A 16537-nucleotide genomic window follows, 5' to 3' on the forward strand; every position below is an offset into this window, starting at 1 on the left:
GAGAGAACCCTAATTTGGGAGGCGGCTAGGAAATATGCAAAAGATAGATGGAAGGCACTTGACAACCAGACATATATTCCAGTGGAAGAAATAGTAAAAGATGCCAAGCCAGTATGGGATCAGGGCCAGACCGAAGAACACCAAAGGTTTTTGTCCCGCTTCCGTGAGTACGTTCTTGAGGGGCTCCGAAACGGCTTCCCGAAACAGCTGGCGAGCCACAAAGTGTATGAGGTCTTTCAAAAAGCAGATGAGAATCGAACTGATTACCTTGAATGTCTTATGTGAGCCTACTGGCAGTATACAAACTTAGACCCGGATAGCGAGGGGGCGCAAACCATGCTTAATTCTGTATTTATTCAAAATTTGACCCCTGATATTAACAGAAAGCTGAATAAGATGGATGGGGCTTTAACCGCCCCTATACACACTTTAGTTGAAATGGCTTTTAAAGTCTTTAACCACAGACCTCAGGAGGAACAAAAGAAATGGAAGAGGGAGAGGGAGGGGTAGAGGCCGAGGAAGCAAGCCTTCCCTGAGAAGTGACCAGTTGTGATGGAATGGAATTATGAAGGCCAGACTCAGGGAGAAAAACATTTCCTTTCATCTCCTGAGGTGCAAGGGAAAGATAAGAGGATGAGACTGGCACCTCCCTGAGGAATTCACACTGTTGTGGCTGGCATTACTTGGGAGCTGGGGTTTCAGTCTGGGAAGATTCTTGCTAGAGGTTGTAGCTAATAAACATTGCTGGACTGAATTTACATGGTCTCTTGGAGTTCCTTGGGCTAGGCCTGACATCAATCAAGAAAATGTTTTTCTCCCTGAGTCTAGCCTTCATAATTCCATTCCATCACAGCAGTGCAGGATCTGCAGAAAGACAGGGCACTGGTGTAGAGACTGCCCGGAAAAAGAGAGACGTGCCCAACTAGCTCTTAGAACCGAGAATAGCACCTGACGGGGTCCCAGGGTCTTTGCTTTACCACCTGGGGACCCTGTGGTGGAATTAATGGTGGTGGAACAGCCAACTCAATTGTTAATAGATACTGGCGCCACGTATTCCGTTTTGACTGACATCCCCCGAACAAAACCCACTTTGTCAACGGCTAAAGAGAAAACTGTGGTTGATGCCTCGGGAAAAATGGAAAAGGTGGCCCTGATGGAATCTGTGCCCATAGAAGTAAACGGAAAGAGGCTGGAGCATCAGTTCCTTTATATGGACAAATGCCCTGCCAGTCTTTTGGGGTGAGACTTATTGATGAAATTACAAGCTAAAATCGAGTTCTCTGAGGATGGGTGTACTATCCAATTTGGTAATCCAGAGACACGTAACCAACTTTATTTTAACACTTAAAACCCCTCCGTGTTCAACTGGATTAGATGAAATTATAGATCAAGTTGTCCCCTGGGTGTGGGCAGATGGGTTTCTGGGACGGGCAAAGAGAGTCGTCCCAGTAAAAGTACTGTTAAAACCTGGGTGGGGCCCTGTAAGAATAAAACAATATCCCTTGAAATTGGAAACAAGAAAAGGTTTCCAGGAAGTGTTGAAGTCCCTTATTGCAACCAATTTAGTGGCGCCCTGTGAATCTGAGTTCAATACACCAATCATGGGTGTTCCAAAAAGGGAGGGGAAATATCGTTTGGTTCAGGACCTCCAGATCATTAATGAGTTAACACAAGACATCACCCCTGTAGTTCCTAACCCATACACCTTGGTGACCCTTATCCCAGGGACTCATGAATATTTTTCATGCCTGGATCTTAAGGATGCATTTTTTAGTATTCTGGTTGATGAAGCATCCTGGAAAATTTTTGCTTTTACATGGGAAGCAGTTCCCGGTTGTGAGGAAATCCCCTCTGGAAGATATTCCTGGTGATGCCTCCCACAGGGGTGGAAAAATTCACCCACCCTCTTTGGAGAAGCTTTAAGTGCCATCCTTCGGGACTGGACTCCACCGACAGAGTGCAGAGTGATCCAATATGTTGATGATATTCTGGTGTCTATTTTGGACAGGGATTTGTGTAAACTAGCCACGGTAAGTCTCTTGAACTTCTTGGGATATGAAGGGTTCAAAATTTCAAAGGACAAGGCACAGATCGCGTTGACTGAGATTGTGTATTTGGGATTTGTATTTTCCAAAGGGCAACGGCAGCTGAGTCAGGAGTGTAAGGAAACAGTCTGCCGGGTGGGGCTACCTTTGAACCCTAGATATTCCAAGAAGGAGAAGTGGAGAGCACTGGGGGCTGGGGCAACTTGGGGAGACTCTGGCTGGCTAAAAACTAAAGAGGGTAAACCGGTGACACCGCATGCCTTGTCCAGATCATTATTGCAGCAAATGCACCAGCGAACGCATGCCAGCCCACCTGCACTCTCTCGGTGTGTACAACCCTGGGCTTCCATTGAGGGGATTACTACATTGGCTCAGGAGATTTGTGAATTGTGCATGACCTGCTGCAAGAATAATGCAAATATGGGAATCAGGAAGGGACCCAGGGGCACTCAACCCAGGGGCCACCTTCCCGGTTCCAAACGGCAGGTGGACTTCACTGAATTGCCCAGGCATAAAGGATATCGGTATTGCCTGGTGTTTGTGGACTCTCTAACTGGGTAGCCTGAAGCATTCCCTTGTAAAACCAACCAGGCTAGGGAGGTAGTTAAGACTTTTTTAAGGGAAATTATACCACGACACGGAATCCCTTGAGAAGGGTTGAATTCAGATAACGGGCCAGACTTGGTTGCTACCGTCGTTCAGGAGGTGGCACGATTTCTTGATGTGCCCTGGAAGGAACAGGAATTTCCTGTTTCCTCTGCTGATGAGGATATCCAGGAAGGGTAGTGTGTTGTTGTTTTCTTCTTCTCTGGTGAACAGGAAATTAGAAACCCAAGTTTATTGGAAGACAACCCACACCAATCAAGTACTCCACTACCAAAGCAACAACCCGACCTCCCACAAGAGGAGCTGTGTAAGAACATTATTCAAGCGAGCACAAACACATTGCAGCAACCCAGAACAGCAGAAAAAGGAAAAAGACCACCTATACAACATCTTCCAACAAAATGGATACCCACATAATTTTATCAAAAAGTGCCTGACCACTCAACCTACTACAACACAACCCACACTGCCATACATCAGAAACATCTCAGAAACCACCAACAGATTATTACAACCATATGGCATCTCTGTAGCACACAAACCAACAAAATCACTCCAAAATATCCTAAGTAAACCAAAAGACCCAGTTCCCAAGAAGGAAAAACAGGAGTCATCTACAACATACAGTGTAAGGACTGTAACAAACACTACATAGGACAAACAGGCAGAAGACTAGCAGAATGCATCCATGAGCACCAACTAGCAGTCAGAAGACATGATGAAAATTCCTTAATTGCACAACACACGGACAGACTCAACCACAGTTTTAAACTGTCAGCATTTAGATCAAGCCAAATCCAAGCAAGAGAATTCTTGGAAGCCTGGTATTCAGACAAGGCAGCAGTTAACAGACACATAGAGATAAACAGCATCTACATACTATTCAAAAGAGACAAAAAATCAGAAGATCACCTCACCAGCTTTCAATCACCAGCAATCATCTCCAGCAATCATCACCCAGATAAGCAAAGGTCACCACCAGGCACACAATCAAGCAGTCAGCAGATGCTAATCAATGAACTACCAGAAGAGCAAAGCAGAACCCCCACCAGCACTGGCAAGGCAGGCCACAGCAGATAAATAGAGAGCAGACCTCATCCATTTTACCACTGAAGATGTTACCTAGCCGGGTAATGAAACGTTTGCAAGAACAGAACCTAGCTCAGAGAACCCCAAGGACTCTACATGAGGGGGTATTTCTGTGTGGGATCAGGGCCTCCTTTTGCCTTGACACAGCAAAACTACTGCCTAACCTAAAACTCTTATGGGGTCAGCACCCCTGTTGTTCCATTTCAATTTTTTGTCACATCATTTTCTTTGACTTTCCGAACTTAACAGCTATACAGATAGTCCTCACTTAATGACTGCCCTTGTTCAAAATTATGACAGCACTGAAAAGGTAACTTTACAACCAGTCCTTGTGCTTATGGTCGTCGCAGTGTCCCTGCAGTCATGTGATCAAGATCCATGTGCTTTGCAATCAGTGTGCTTTTACAACCATTGCAGTCTCTCATGGTCACATGATCCCATTTGCTTCACAGCTGGCTTCTGACAAGTAGAGTCGATGGAGAAGCCGGCACTAAAATTGCGAGTCGAGGTCACATGATGTTGCACTTAATGACTGCAGATGATTTGCTTAACAACTGCAGTGGAACTGACATTGTAAGTCTGGTGTGGTCAATGCCTCACTTAACAACCGGGTTGCTTAGCGATGGAGTTGCCAGTCCCAGTTGTGGTCATGAAGTGAGGACTACCTGTAGAATAAAATAATATAATGTAGAACATAAAGGGTATGTCTCTATCTGTCATATCTGTATAATCAGTTACCTATCTATTTCAAAATTTTATGAACCCTCATTCATAAGAGTCATCTAGGCTGTGTACAGTCCAGATATGACTCTTGCAGCCATGCATTTAATGAATATGTAGGAGGAATCTTGAGCATGGCAATTAGTCACACTTTTTGAGGCACTTGTTATCTCAGCAGTTGTCTTGTTTGTGTTAATGTGAACAAGGCTGATAAGAAGCCAACCAAGATATGTTTCTCCTTTAGTGCATTTTATGTAGAGAAGTGGTGTTCCTTCTACATGCTCCCCTTTAGAAGAGCAATGATAGGATGATGAGTGCAGATGGGGGTACTAGTCCATGGGAAAATGCAGTAGCAAACACAAAATCCATAATCTGGGTTTTTCAGAAAACTTTTTTCCCCATTAGGTTTCAGTCCAAGTTCACAAACCCTTTGGTGCCTCCTAGTGAAGCAGAAGAGAACTCAGAGAGACTTTTGCAAACATGTTTTGTCTTGCAGTGTACCTGCCCTTCAGTGGTCAAAAGGGTGAATAACTTTGGGGAGCTGATTATATCTCCCTTGTAATTATCAAAATTATTGTGATTTGAGCTGTTGTTTCTAGTTCCTAGAACCTAGCAGGTACATACCATTTTTGATGATGATGATGATGATACTCAGGATGGTAATAACCTTTTGTGCACCTAATGCAGAAAGATAAATGTAGCATACATATTTTGGACTATTATGGGGTAGAGGAGGGGTCCCCAAACTCTTCAGCTCATCAACCCCATCATGAAGTTTCAGATTGTTCATTGACCCCCAAGCACTTATTATATGAAAATAACTTAATAAATACTACTTTAATAGTACTATGAATAATAATAACAACAGCAACAGCAACAGCAACAACAACAACAATATCTACCCCTTGGATAGTCCCATTGACTCCTGGAGGTCAATACTGACCACTTTGGAGAACCCTGGTGTAGAGAGTAAAGAGGATGGCCTTGACGGAGAGAGAGGAGATCTGTTACTAGAGCAATGAGGAGGGAAACATTGCTTAAGCCCAATGAAGGAGGAACGTGAAAACAACTCAGACACTTCCCTAATTCACATTAGTATAAGAGGGTGAGGAGGTAAACTATAATCAAAGTTGCAAGATTCTGTACTATAGCCAACCTTAATAAAAGTAGTTAATGTGGAATTGATTTCTTGGTCTGATCTACATCTTGGAGCTGACATAGGATCAAGGGTTAGGATTTATCAAAACTTGGAGGAAGACAGGACTCTGCCTGAGAGTCCAAAATGTCTCCATAATTGGGTTTGCGCATTCCAATTGCAAAGTCAACCTCTTGCTTGAGTTCCCTACTGATGCTTTCACTGGGCTTTTGAGAGGAGATTCTGTTGTTTGTTTCTTTCTTGCACAAAATATTTTTCCTACTGTTGCTTCATTTGCCTTTGGGGAGTAGCTCGTAGAGAGCGAACTTTCTACTGTACTGAATTACAGGCAAAGACAAAAAAGAGAGAGAGAGAAAGAGGGAATATATTTGTGTAGGGATATTAATCACATATGTTTATATGTGCCCGTATTTTATGGAAACAGTCCTTAATTTTCCATCTTCTCCAACAGTAGAGAATCCTCTACTTTTGATAGAGTATTCTATCCTCTACATGTGGTAAATCAAAATTCTCATTTTTCTTTTCAGTAAGATTTAGGGGACATCATTGGGTTTAAAAGTTACTAATATGAGTGGCTGAATGGGCCTTTTTCTTCAGATAACTGGGATAGGGTTAGGCTGGCTTGGAGGATCTACTCTGCTGGTTTTTCAAGAACTTTGAAGTCTACCAGGCAGAACCAAATACACAATAATGGCTCAGGCAGTTGGCCATATGCTAAGACTTGTGAGGAAAATATTGGACCTTTGGGTGAAAGAAGCAAGTTTTTAGAGGCCTCAGACGAATGGGATTGCCTTAATAAAATTGAAACACAAAGGAATTGCAGCACCCTTGAAGCTGGTGTGAACTAGGCTGGTTGTAAACTCCTTATCACAAACATCCCCATAGCAATGTAAGGGAGGATGTCTTCTTCCTGGCAGTTGGTACCTTGAACTAATTTGTTTCTTCTTCTCTGAGACACTACTGTTTTCCTTGTAGATAGCAGTTGTCCTGTCCTTGTAGATAGCAGATAACTGAGGGGCAGAAAGTAACCTGAGAAGTATTGCTAATTTAGGCATCCCTGCATCATCATATGAATATGTATGCATATGTGTTCTTTTCCCCTTCCCCTTCCTGTAGAAGTGTATAAATATCAGGGCATCCATTTTGCCTGCAGGGGAGGGTCTCCCACTAACCCTTGGTGGGGCACCTGTTATGGTCACTCACTCACACACTCACAGCCTGTCGAGGCACACGGATCTTGTCAGCCCCCCTTGCTTTCTACCTGGGTTTTCCAGATAGGTGCGGCTGGAGCAGACAGACACACAGCCCTGGTCAACAGCCGGGAAATAATTGGGGATACACACAAATCACACACGCACAGCCTGTTGAGGCACGCAGATCTTGTCAGCCCCCCTTGCTTTCTACCTGGGTTTTCCAGATAGGTCGGCTGGAGCAGACAGACACACAGCCCTGGTCAACAGCGGGGAAATAATTGGGGATACACACAAACCACTTCCAACCGAACACTGGGGCACGAGAGGTTCTTTGTAATACACGGAGACCCAGTGAATTTAAAGTAACAGCAAAACTTTACTGGTTGCAAGGTACATTTGCTCTTCCTCATACACACACACACACTTACCCACGTCCTTCCCAACTAGGCTGCCAGGCACTAGCTAGAGGGACGGAAGCCTCCAAGTCTGGATGACTCAGATGACCAAGAAGACTCAGATGACTCAGACGACTCAGAGTGGGCGGGCTTTGGGACCCCTTTTATCCCCAAAAGTACAAGTTGATGGGATTGGGGCAAGGGCCTCCATGTGCTCAGACCCAACTTCCTCTTTCTGGTTCAGGTCCTTTGTTTTTCCTTAAAGACTTGCTTCCTTCTTATCTACCTCCCCAAGGGATCCCATAGATAAGTTTCCTGGCTTTTGTCCTCCCTGCTTACGTGCCTGCTTCATCTTTAGGTTATGGCAGCTTCAGCCTAGTCTCACACACCCCTCCAGTACATACTGTCTAATAAACATGGCAGTGGAGCCTTGATTATTTTGCATTTGTGTCCTGCATTTGGATTCCACAGAGTTAAGGAAAAGGTTTTCCCAGAGCACATAACTAAGCCCAGGAGCTTATAAGCAGTATGAAAACCATGTCTACAATTTTTTTTTTTAACACACAAATCTACCCATGGTCCTCCTTTCCCCAAAACAAATTTCTGGTTCTGTTTTCAGCTTAATATAGAGCAGTGGTTCCAATTCTTGGCAATTTCCCAGTAATGTGGACTACCAATCCCAGAATTCCACAGCCCGTGTGGCCATTGATGAGAATTCTGAGAACTGAAGTTCACACTCCTTGGAAATTGCCAGGATTGAGGAACACTAATTTAGAGGTAACAAAGCTTTTTCCTTATTGCCAGCAGATGGCACCATCTGGATGACTATGGCTGATCCCAACAGATCTACAAGGAGTTGGACTTGGTTAGTACATGGAGATAATTTTGCATTGGATTTCTGTACTGTGTGTTGCTCTGAAAGCCTATTAGCTTATTAGCCCAACAGACAGCAAGGCAAGTTCGAAATTAGTAGTTAATCCATTAATTAATATATTTAAATGTTGAAGCAAATCAACGGAAAGGTAGATAAAATATACTCATTAAGCTGAGTTGAGGGAGCTCCCTCTTCTTTTCCACAAAAACATCATACGACAATCAATTAAAGCTATGATTTGAAAAGTAGTAACAAAAGCATATGAGAATTAAAACAAATGCATGAATTGGTAGGTAAATAAGATAGATCATTAACTATGATAACTGAGCAGTATTAATGGGTACAGAACTCCTGTCTTATCTAGTTAAGGTACCTGGTAAATATTTTTTGGTTCAGAAAGGGGGTAACTTGGCATGTAGTTTGGATTCAGTACAACAAAGCTGGTTTTTAAAGAATAGGAATATACTTGCCAAAGGATGAATCCAGTGAAACTTTCGTGTCACTTAGTGACATTTTTAGAGTACAAAAAGCGATACTAGGAAATAACATCAGGTTGGCTGGTAATCCATGGAATTTTCTTTCTGGGTTACTGGAAAGGAACTTCTATCATACGTTTGTCGTATCGTTGGCCACAAAGAAGTTCTGTTTGCAGGTTGAAAATGGTGGGTGCAAGTGGGCCATCAAAACTCCACCCCATTTTATATGCATACATTGCATGTAGAACATGTTGAAAAGGGGAAAGAGGGCGGAACGTCAACTCTGGACGGAGCATTGATTGAAGGATATTCACTGCGCTTTCCATTGGGTCAGAGGGAAGCACACTGATTGGCTCACAGTGCTCTCTTGATATTTTGAGATGGGCAGATGTAAGACAATGGCAGGCTGACTTTGCACTGCTGTATGAGGGTTTGGGGGGTGGAAAGGCCAGTCATGAAGCATTCTCCCTGGTCTGATATGTTAGTATTTCCTCAGCACTTCAGTCCTGAATTTAAAAAAAAGAAGCTGGAGGTATGAAACCCACTGGACTTTTCAGATGCAGATGACTGTCATGAATGCTCTAAAGTTTAATATTCAATCAACAGTATAGGTAGTCCTTGAGTTATGACAGCAATCGGGACCGGAATTTCCATTGCTAAGTGATGCAGTTGTAAAGTGCGATGTCACGTGACTGCATCGCTTAGTGATGGCAATCCTTGCAGTCCCTGTCGCCGTTGTTAAGTGAGCACCTCCTCGCAACTTCCTGCCGGCTTCCAGCAACCAAAGTCAGTGGGGAAGCCGGCAGGAAGTTGCAAGTTCCAGGCAGCTTGCAAGCAGGCTGGTGGGAGAGGGTACGTGAGCATGCATGAGTGGCAGGAGAGGTGCGGTACAAGTGCGGCAGGGGATGGGGTGGCTGCTGCCAGGGGAGAGGGGGTGTGCAAGGGTGCACAAGTGGTGTGCTCTGAGCACAGCCAGGCTTCAGGTGGCTGCTGCTGGGGGGAAGGGGGAGTGAGTGGCTGGGGAGACGTAGCACAGGTCAAGGCTCAGGGAGGGTGCAAGGGTGGGGGAGACTTACTCGAGCAACTTGGACCTTCCCTGCCTGCTTCCCTATTGTCTTTGCTTGTGGGAAGCAGGCAAGAAAGGTTGCAAATCATGATCACATGACCATGGGATGCTGCAATTGTTGTAAGTGCAAGTTGGTTGCCAAGTGCCCAGATCATGATCATATGGCCACGGGGGTGCTGGGACAGCCAGAACTTCAAGGACCTGTTGTAACCACCACTCGTTCAGCACTGTGGTAACTTCGAACAGTCTCTAAATGAGTAGTCGTTAACCAAAGACTACCTGTAGAGATCAATGTATCCCCTAGATTAGGGTCTTCCTAGCTTATGAAGAACCTCTGGGAATCACTTTGAGTTTCTTTGACCTATGCTTGAGTCTAACTACAATTCTGATTTTAGGAATCTTCATTAAGTACCTGGACACATGATTGGTCAAAGCCAACAACCAAAAGCTCACTTACATCCTCCGGCTTTCCTTCTTGTCTTCCTTCCCCTTCATTGGCCAGCCTCAGAGAGTGACTTGCCTTTAGCATCATCTTTTCAGTTGCTGTCTCTGCTGTGCTGGCCAAAACTCTGACTGTAGTGTTGGCATTCATGGCTACAAAGCCAGGAAATAGGATGAAGCGGCTGGGGAAGAATCTGGCAATGGCCATTGTACTTTCTGGGTCCACTATTCAGTGTGGCATCTGCATGGCTTGGGTTGGAATTTCTCCTCCCTTCCCAGAACTTGACACAGATTCTCAGATTGGACAGCTTGTACTGCAATGCAACGAAGGGTCTGTCACCATGTTTTACAGAGCTCTTGGCTATATGGGCATTCTGGCCACCATCTGTTTCACCGTGGCTTTCCTAGCCAGAGAACTGCCAGGAGGTTTCAATGAAGCCAGATTGATCACCTTCAGTATGCTGGTCTTTTGCAGTGTTTGGGTCTCCTTCGTGCCAAGCTACTTGAGCACGAGGGGCAAATACATGGTAGCTGTGCAGATCTTCTCCATCCTGGCTTCTAGTGCTGGGCTAGTGAGTTGCATCTTCCTTCCCAAGTGCTACATAATTGTATTTCAGGCCCATCTGAATACCAAAGAGCACCTAATGATGAGAAGAAGAAAGTAATAGTTTCAGAATATATTCTGTGGTGAAGGGTTTTTCAGTGAACCTTCTACTGTTGGGAAGAAAGACAACCATTGGATTATGAATGCATGCCACTAAATCACCAGCAATTACCTAATGAGAATTCTTCATATGTCACATTCTTCATATATACACATTCAAGTCAGAAAGGCATGCTATGTTTTGGCAGTCCTAAGCTTCAGGGATTAGTGACCATGGTCTAGACAACAGATTTGCTGATCTTTCTCCAGCAACTCTGGCTGTATTGCATTTGTAATTGTAACTTCAGAAGCAAGGTGACCTGCTAATCAGACCACAGGCAACTGAGCGGGGACTGACTGGGCTCCTGTCTTTATAGCCAGGTAACTTGACTTCTGATTGGTTTTTAGACAAGCTGGCTTCTGACTGGTGCAGGTTGGTGAAGGCTGATCTCTGATTGGTTCATTGTTTGTGCCCAATCCTGACTGGTTGTTTTGGTGGACAGGAGCCCAGTCAGTCCCTGCTCAGTTGCATAGCAGGCCACCTTGCTTCTGAAGACGCCAGCCACAGTTGCGGGCGAAACATCAGGAAATCTGTTGTCTAGATCACCGTCACCAAACCCTGAAGCTCAACACTGCCCAACCGATACTGGCTGTGAAAGTCTACACCAGTATATCGTGCTGTTTACCTTTGTCCCCCTGTGAAGCTAAGGGAGCAGGGACTAAGAAACTTGCCTTCTCTGTGGCTGCCCAGCCTGAAGGAATACCTTAACCCCTAAAGTAAAGATGGTCCCTTCTAAACATATATGAAAGAAATGAAAGCCACTTGACTTTGGGGGGACACTATTGCCGTGTCTTGAAGATAATGAGGAGGAGGATGGGTTTTTTGGTGTGTTACATATGTGAGCTACCCAGGGCTTTGCAACTAAGACAGCATAGATCTTGGATAAAACGGATAAAGCCTGTTTGAAGATGTAATTTAGCACAACGGAGCATCTTGCTATACATTTACTGATGCCGGGTCTTTTCCTACTGCTGACTTTATGTGCTATTTACCCATCCTTGAGTGGGTGAAAAGCTGCATGAAATTTGCTGCCCCCTTTGCTGCTCTCCAGTCCGCCTGCCTTGGCCTTGTTCTGACTCACGGCTAGAGGGCGCTGTCCTGATTAGGTGTGGACAGCGCATGATAGGCAAATTGATTGGTTGACTGGTCTGGCTTCACTGCTCTTCCCCAGCCAATGGGAAAAATCTGCTAATTGCAGCAGGATTGGGACAGGCATTTCTGTAGGAATCTGTCTATCATCTCTGGCTCCTTCCTATCCTCTTCCTTTTACACACCGTTTTGTTGCAACCTGAGTTGAATTTTTAGCAAGACAGACTGGAGTGAGAAAAGCCACTAAATCATAAGCAGGACTTGTACTTAGGTGTCCTTATTTACTGTTTTATTTATTAAATCAATTTATATAGCCGCCCATCTCACCACAGGCAACTGTGTCCTTCTCCTTCTCCTTCCTTTCCTTATGCCTGCAATGTTGGCTTCCATATTCCTTTGTGCTCTATTTGGGAAGTGACCGAGGTGGGTTTTGGCCCTGCCATTCTACTGTTATACTACTTCAGCATTGACCTAACCTGGTAAGGGCCAAAGGGTTACTGGCCTTACCTTACTGCGGGCTGAGCAGTTTAGTGCTATAGTGCAATTCTGACTGATGGCTGGCACAAGAGGGCTGGGTACAACAGCAACTGACAAGGTTGAACCAGGGCCGGAGGGGAGAGGGCATCTCTGTATTGGCCTGAAATGGCCAGCAGGTGCTGCTCTGATCCCACCCCCTACGGATCACCTGCCTTTGCCCCCAACAGAATGAGTGGCAATAGAAGTTACACATCTTGCAGTTGTCGCTGGATGCTGTCGGAATAAAGGGGAACATACTATTTTAACACCAGCACAGCTAAGAATACCTTAAGCCTGTCTCACACATGGGCAGGGGATGAAAGAACAGCAACCTAATTGAGATAGAGCAAAGCGGTTGCCGGGGGGTGTTTGTGCTGTGATCAGGGACAAGTGGAAACATGGCCTGAGCCGAGTTTACGCTGAGGCCAAGAATCTTGTTCCCCAATAAATTTCGGTGCCCTTATAAACATTTAGTTCATCAGCCTCCAGTCACAAGACCGAAGTGCTTATGTTGTCTTTTAAAAGAAAATATGTTGTGACAGAAGGTCCCTATTTTTGGACTGTTGTAGCAAAAGGGTTATCTACTTCCCTTCAGTGCCAACCACATGGCCCCTTTCCCATCTCTGTATTTCTCCTTTCTTCATACTTCCTTTATTAGATGATTGAACTGCAGCAAACAATCACTTTAAAACTGCACCTCCCTATTGGCTTCCTTGCAACCATGTTCATTTAAAGGAGAGGAAAGGTTATGGCTTGAATCAAGACATATGGGGAGTATAATTTAAAGCAAAAACTACTGCCCTCCCAAAGGGTTGGGTTTTTACTTCCACAGCTAGAACAGCCAACAGCTTTTCCATCCAGGAATACTGAGAGATGAGGTCTAATCTAGAAGGCACCAGTTGGGAACACACACTGACAAAATTCTACGCACATTCCAATGGGTTTGTGTCATTGCTTACCTCTCAGGCACCTTCCAGAGTCCTTGTGCCATTCACCTGTAGGGAGTCAAGTTGGGAAAGAACATGCAGTAGCTAAAATCCAGGCATTATTAATGGAGCCAGTGGTGAAGAGCTTGGGTTGGATCTCCAGGCACACAAATGCTGGCAGATGGCAGAAGTAAAGGCTAAGAATACAAAGGTAAATGCCAATCGATCCAGTTGGTGCCTATCAACCTTCCCATCTCATCTTCTTAAAAAAAAGTGTATTTAAATTAATGAAATGGGAAACTAAGTCACTGCTCCAACCACAAACTATACTTTTATTTAATAGACCCCACATTCTAGGGCCATTCTTAAAAAATTGGAGGTGTTCAGAACTGCAGCTCGGTGGATTGTTTAAACATGTATCCATTTACTCCAACTAAAAAGAAAAGCTGGGTAGAAGAGAATATAATGGGGGAGTAGGAGGAGTTCTTGCGAGGGGGAAATCATGGAGAACTCGCTCCTCCCCCTTTAGGATCACACCCAGTACAAGAATTGTATAAGTTTACAGGTAGTCCTCGACTTACGATGGCAATTGGGACTGGAATTTCCTTTGCTAAGCGATGCGGTCATAAACCACAACCACATCACTTAGCAACGGCAATATCTGCAGTCCTGGTTCCGTTGTTGGCAAGGGTGCAAGGGAAAGGAAGGCAGCAGCAGCATAAACCATAGTTAGCTGAAGTATGATGTTTTGTCCAGTGTCTTGAACCAGGAGGGCTTCAATGTGGGGAGCGTGTTCTGGGAGGTGGAAATGTGGAGCGTAGAGAATACAGGGAACAGCCTTGAAGGACAGGAGGAAGAGCTGCTACCAAGGCAATGGTCAGATAAGAGGGGCTTGAGCCAGGGCCAAGAAAGTAACCTGAGAAAACATCTCAGACAAGCCCTTCCCTAGTTCACACAAAGATAACGTGAAGGAAGGAGAAGCACATTCAGACTTGCAAGACTCAGTTTCTATGGCGTTACAATAAAAGTAGCCCTGACCTACAGTATATGGCATAGGTTTCTTAGCCTGGCCTACCTTGCTGGGCTGACATGGAGGGAAGAGACTGGCGGGGCATGGGAACTGGTGAGGGGTCTGCAGAAGTAAGTAAGCCAATGTTCCTCATACCATGTGGAAGCCACTGGAGCATTCATGGAAACTAACAGGCAATCACCTATCTTGGGTCAAGTGTGACCTTGTGCCATCATCCCAATAGGAACCAAAATGGGAATATATCAGTCTAGGAAGAACTGTGGATAAATCGTACCTGGACTGTTGTGAAGATAGTGATTACGTACTTCTGGAAAGATGTTTGTGTACTAGATTTTAAATATTGATTCAGCTGAAATTAGTCAGCTCAGTTAGCATCTGAATTAGCTTTGTTCTGATGGAGAGGCAAGACCAGGAGATATGTTTCAGTTTCCACATGGTCTAGTTTAACTCAGTATTTAAATCTGAATTGTGATAATACATAATTAAGACTTTCATAATGAAGAAAAGTAGCAACCTCTTGACATGTTGGTTCCATGTTTTGGATTCATGAAATGTTGGACTTCATGTTTTGGAGTTGGAAAATTTGGGGCTTCTGTTTTGTTTTTAGCTCTTTAACTTCTATTTGTATGTGTGTGTGTGTGTGTGTGTGTGTGTGTGTGTGTGTTTCACTTCTGTTTCTTTTTTTCAGCAACCTTTCTTAGAATAGGACCATAGTGTGCATCTGAGTTAGTTATCAACTGCTATCAATTTCCATGATTCCATAAAACTCAGGTTTTTTTTTTAAAGCCCAGTAGAATCCAAGTTTCTCTGGATTGCTCTGAGAGACTAGCCACCTTAACAACAACAACAACAAAGTGACACTGATACTAAATTCCTCACTTTTCCCAAAGTAACCTTTTGGGGCATGTTGATCTTTGGTTTTTTATTTTTCCAGGAGAACACTGGACACATGCTCCATCTGTGAAATCAGGGATTTTGGACTGTATGACTTGTGCTGGACTAAAATTCCCATCCTTTCTCAGCCAGCAGACACAGTAGGAGTTGGGGTTACACACATTTGGAGGATCTGAGACTGGGGAAGGTTGGTGTGTCCCCTAATCTGAGATCTTGCTCTTCTAGGGCATCAGTTTCAATGGCTTGGAAGAGCTTTACCATCAGCACCCCCTGCTAAAAAAAAAAGAGGTTTCATAGCTCAGGGACTGAACCAGTATTTAGGATGTGATATTCTAGGCAGGACCACTTGCTATTTATAGCAGAGCTATGTAGAAAAGTGCTGCGTGCAGCATATTTGAAGCACCATGAGGAATTTAGAATGATATGTAAATGTATCATGCTAAGAATGAGTGTTTTTTATCCAAATGTTGGTGAAACTCTTTCAAGGATTTTATAATGGATAATTTAAAAAAGAGAAGAGAAAGAGTAGCTCCTTCTTCCTTTTCTGTCAGGAACAGCCTCCTTTACATTTGTCATAAAGGTAAAAAAAAAACTTTGAATCTAGGGTGACTTCATGGACATGTCCATGCAGTTTTCTTGGCAACCATATGGAAGTGGCTTGGTACTATTTTTTTTTCAGGGATCTTTTTTCAGCTACCCAATCTAGCCTGCAGCCCTACATTTTCTAATGGTCTCCCATCCATGTATCAGCCAGGTCAGCTTAGTTTTTTGAGATTGAAAGAGGTTGGTTGGACGCGCCCACTCTTGTAGATGCATCTATCAAACCATTCCTCAAAATCCACCTTTTCCATTAAGCCAGGAGTGGACATACTTTGTCACCATCCTCTTCTCCAGATGTCAGTTCAGGTTTGCACTGTTGTATGAGTCTTATGAGAGCCAGTTTGGTGTAGTGGTTAAGGCAACAGGCTAGAAACTGGGAGACCATGAGTTCTAGTCCTGTTTTAGGTATGAAGCCAGGTGGGTGACCTTGGGCCAATCCCTTTCTCTCAGGCCTAAGAAATAGGCAATGGCAAACCACTTCTGAAATCTTGTCAACAAAAGTGAAGGGACTTGTCCAGGCAGTCACCATGAGTCAACACTGACTTGAAGGCATCAGAAAGAGAGAGAAAGAGAGAAAGAGAATCTTACAGGAGGCACACAAATCTGCACCATCATTTTCACAGCAGGGATCACTGGGGAGCAGAGACCAAAGGCTTTGACTTGTGATCAGAAATGTGGTAGAAATGTGGACAGAGAGGAAAAATATTTAGCCTGTCC

This window comes from Python bivittatus, unplaced genomic scaffold (genome assembly GCF_059951505.1).
Source record: "Python bivittatus isolate LINGU-HERP-01145 unplaced genomic scaffold, Pbiv_v1 ctg000080_np1212, whole genome shotgun sequence".
NCBI classification, from domain to species: domain Eukaryota; kingdom Metazoa; phylum Chordata; class Lepidosauria; order Squamata; family Pythonidae; genus Python; species Python bivittatus.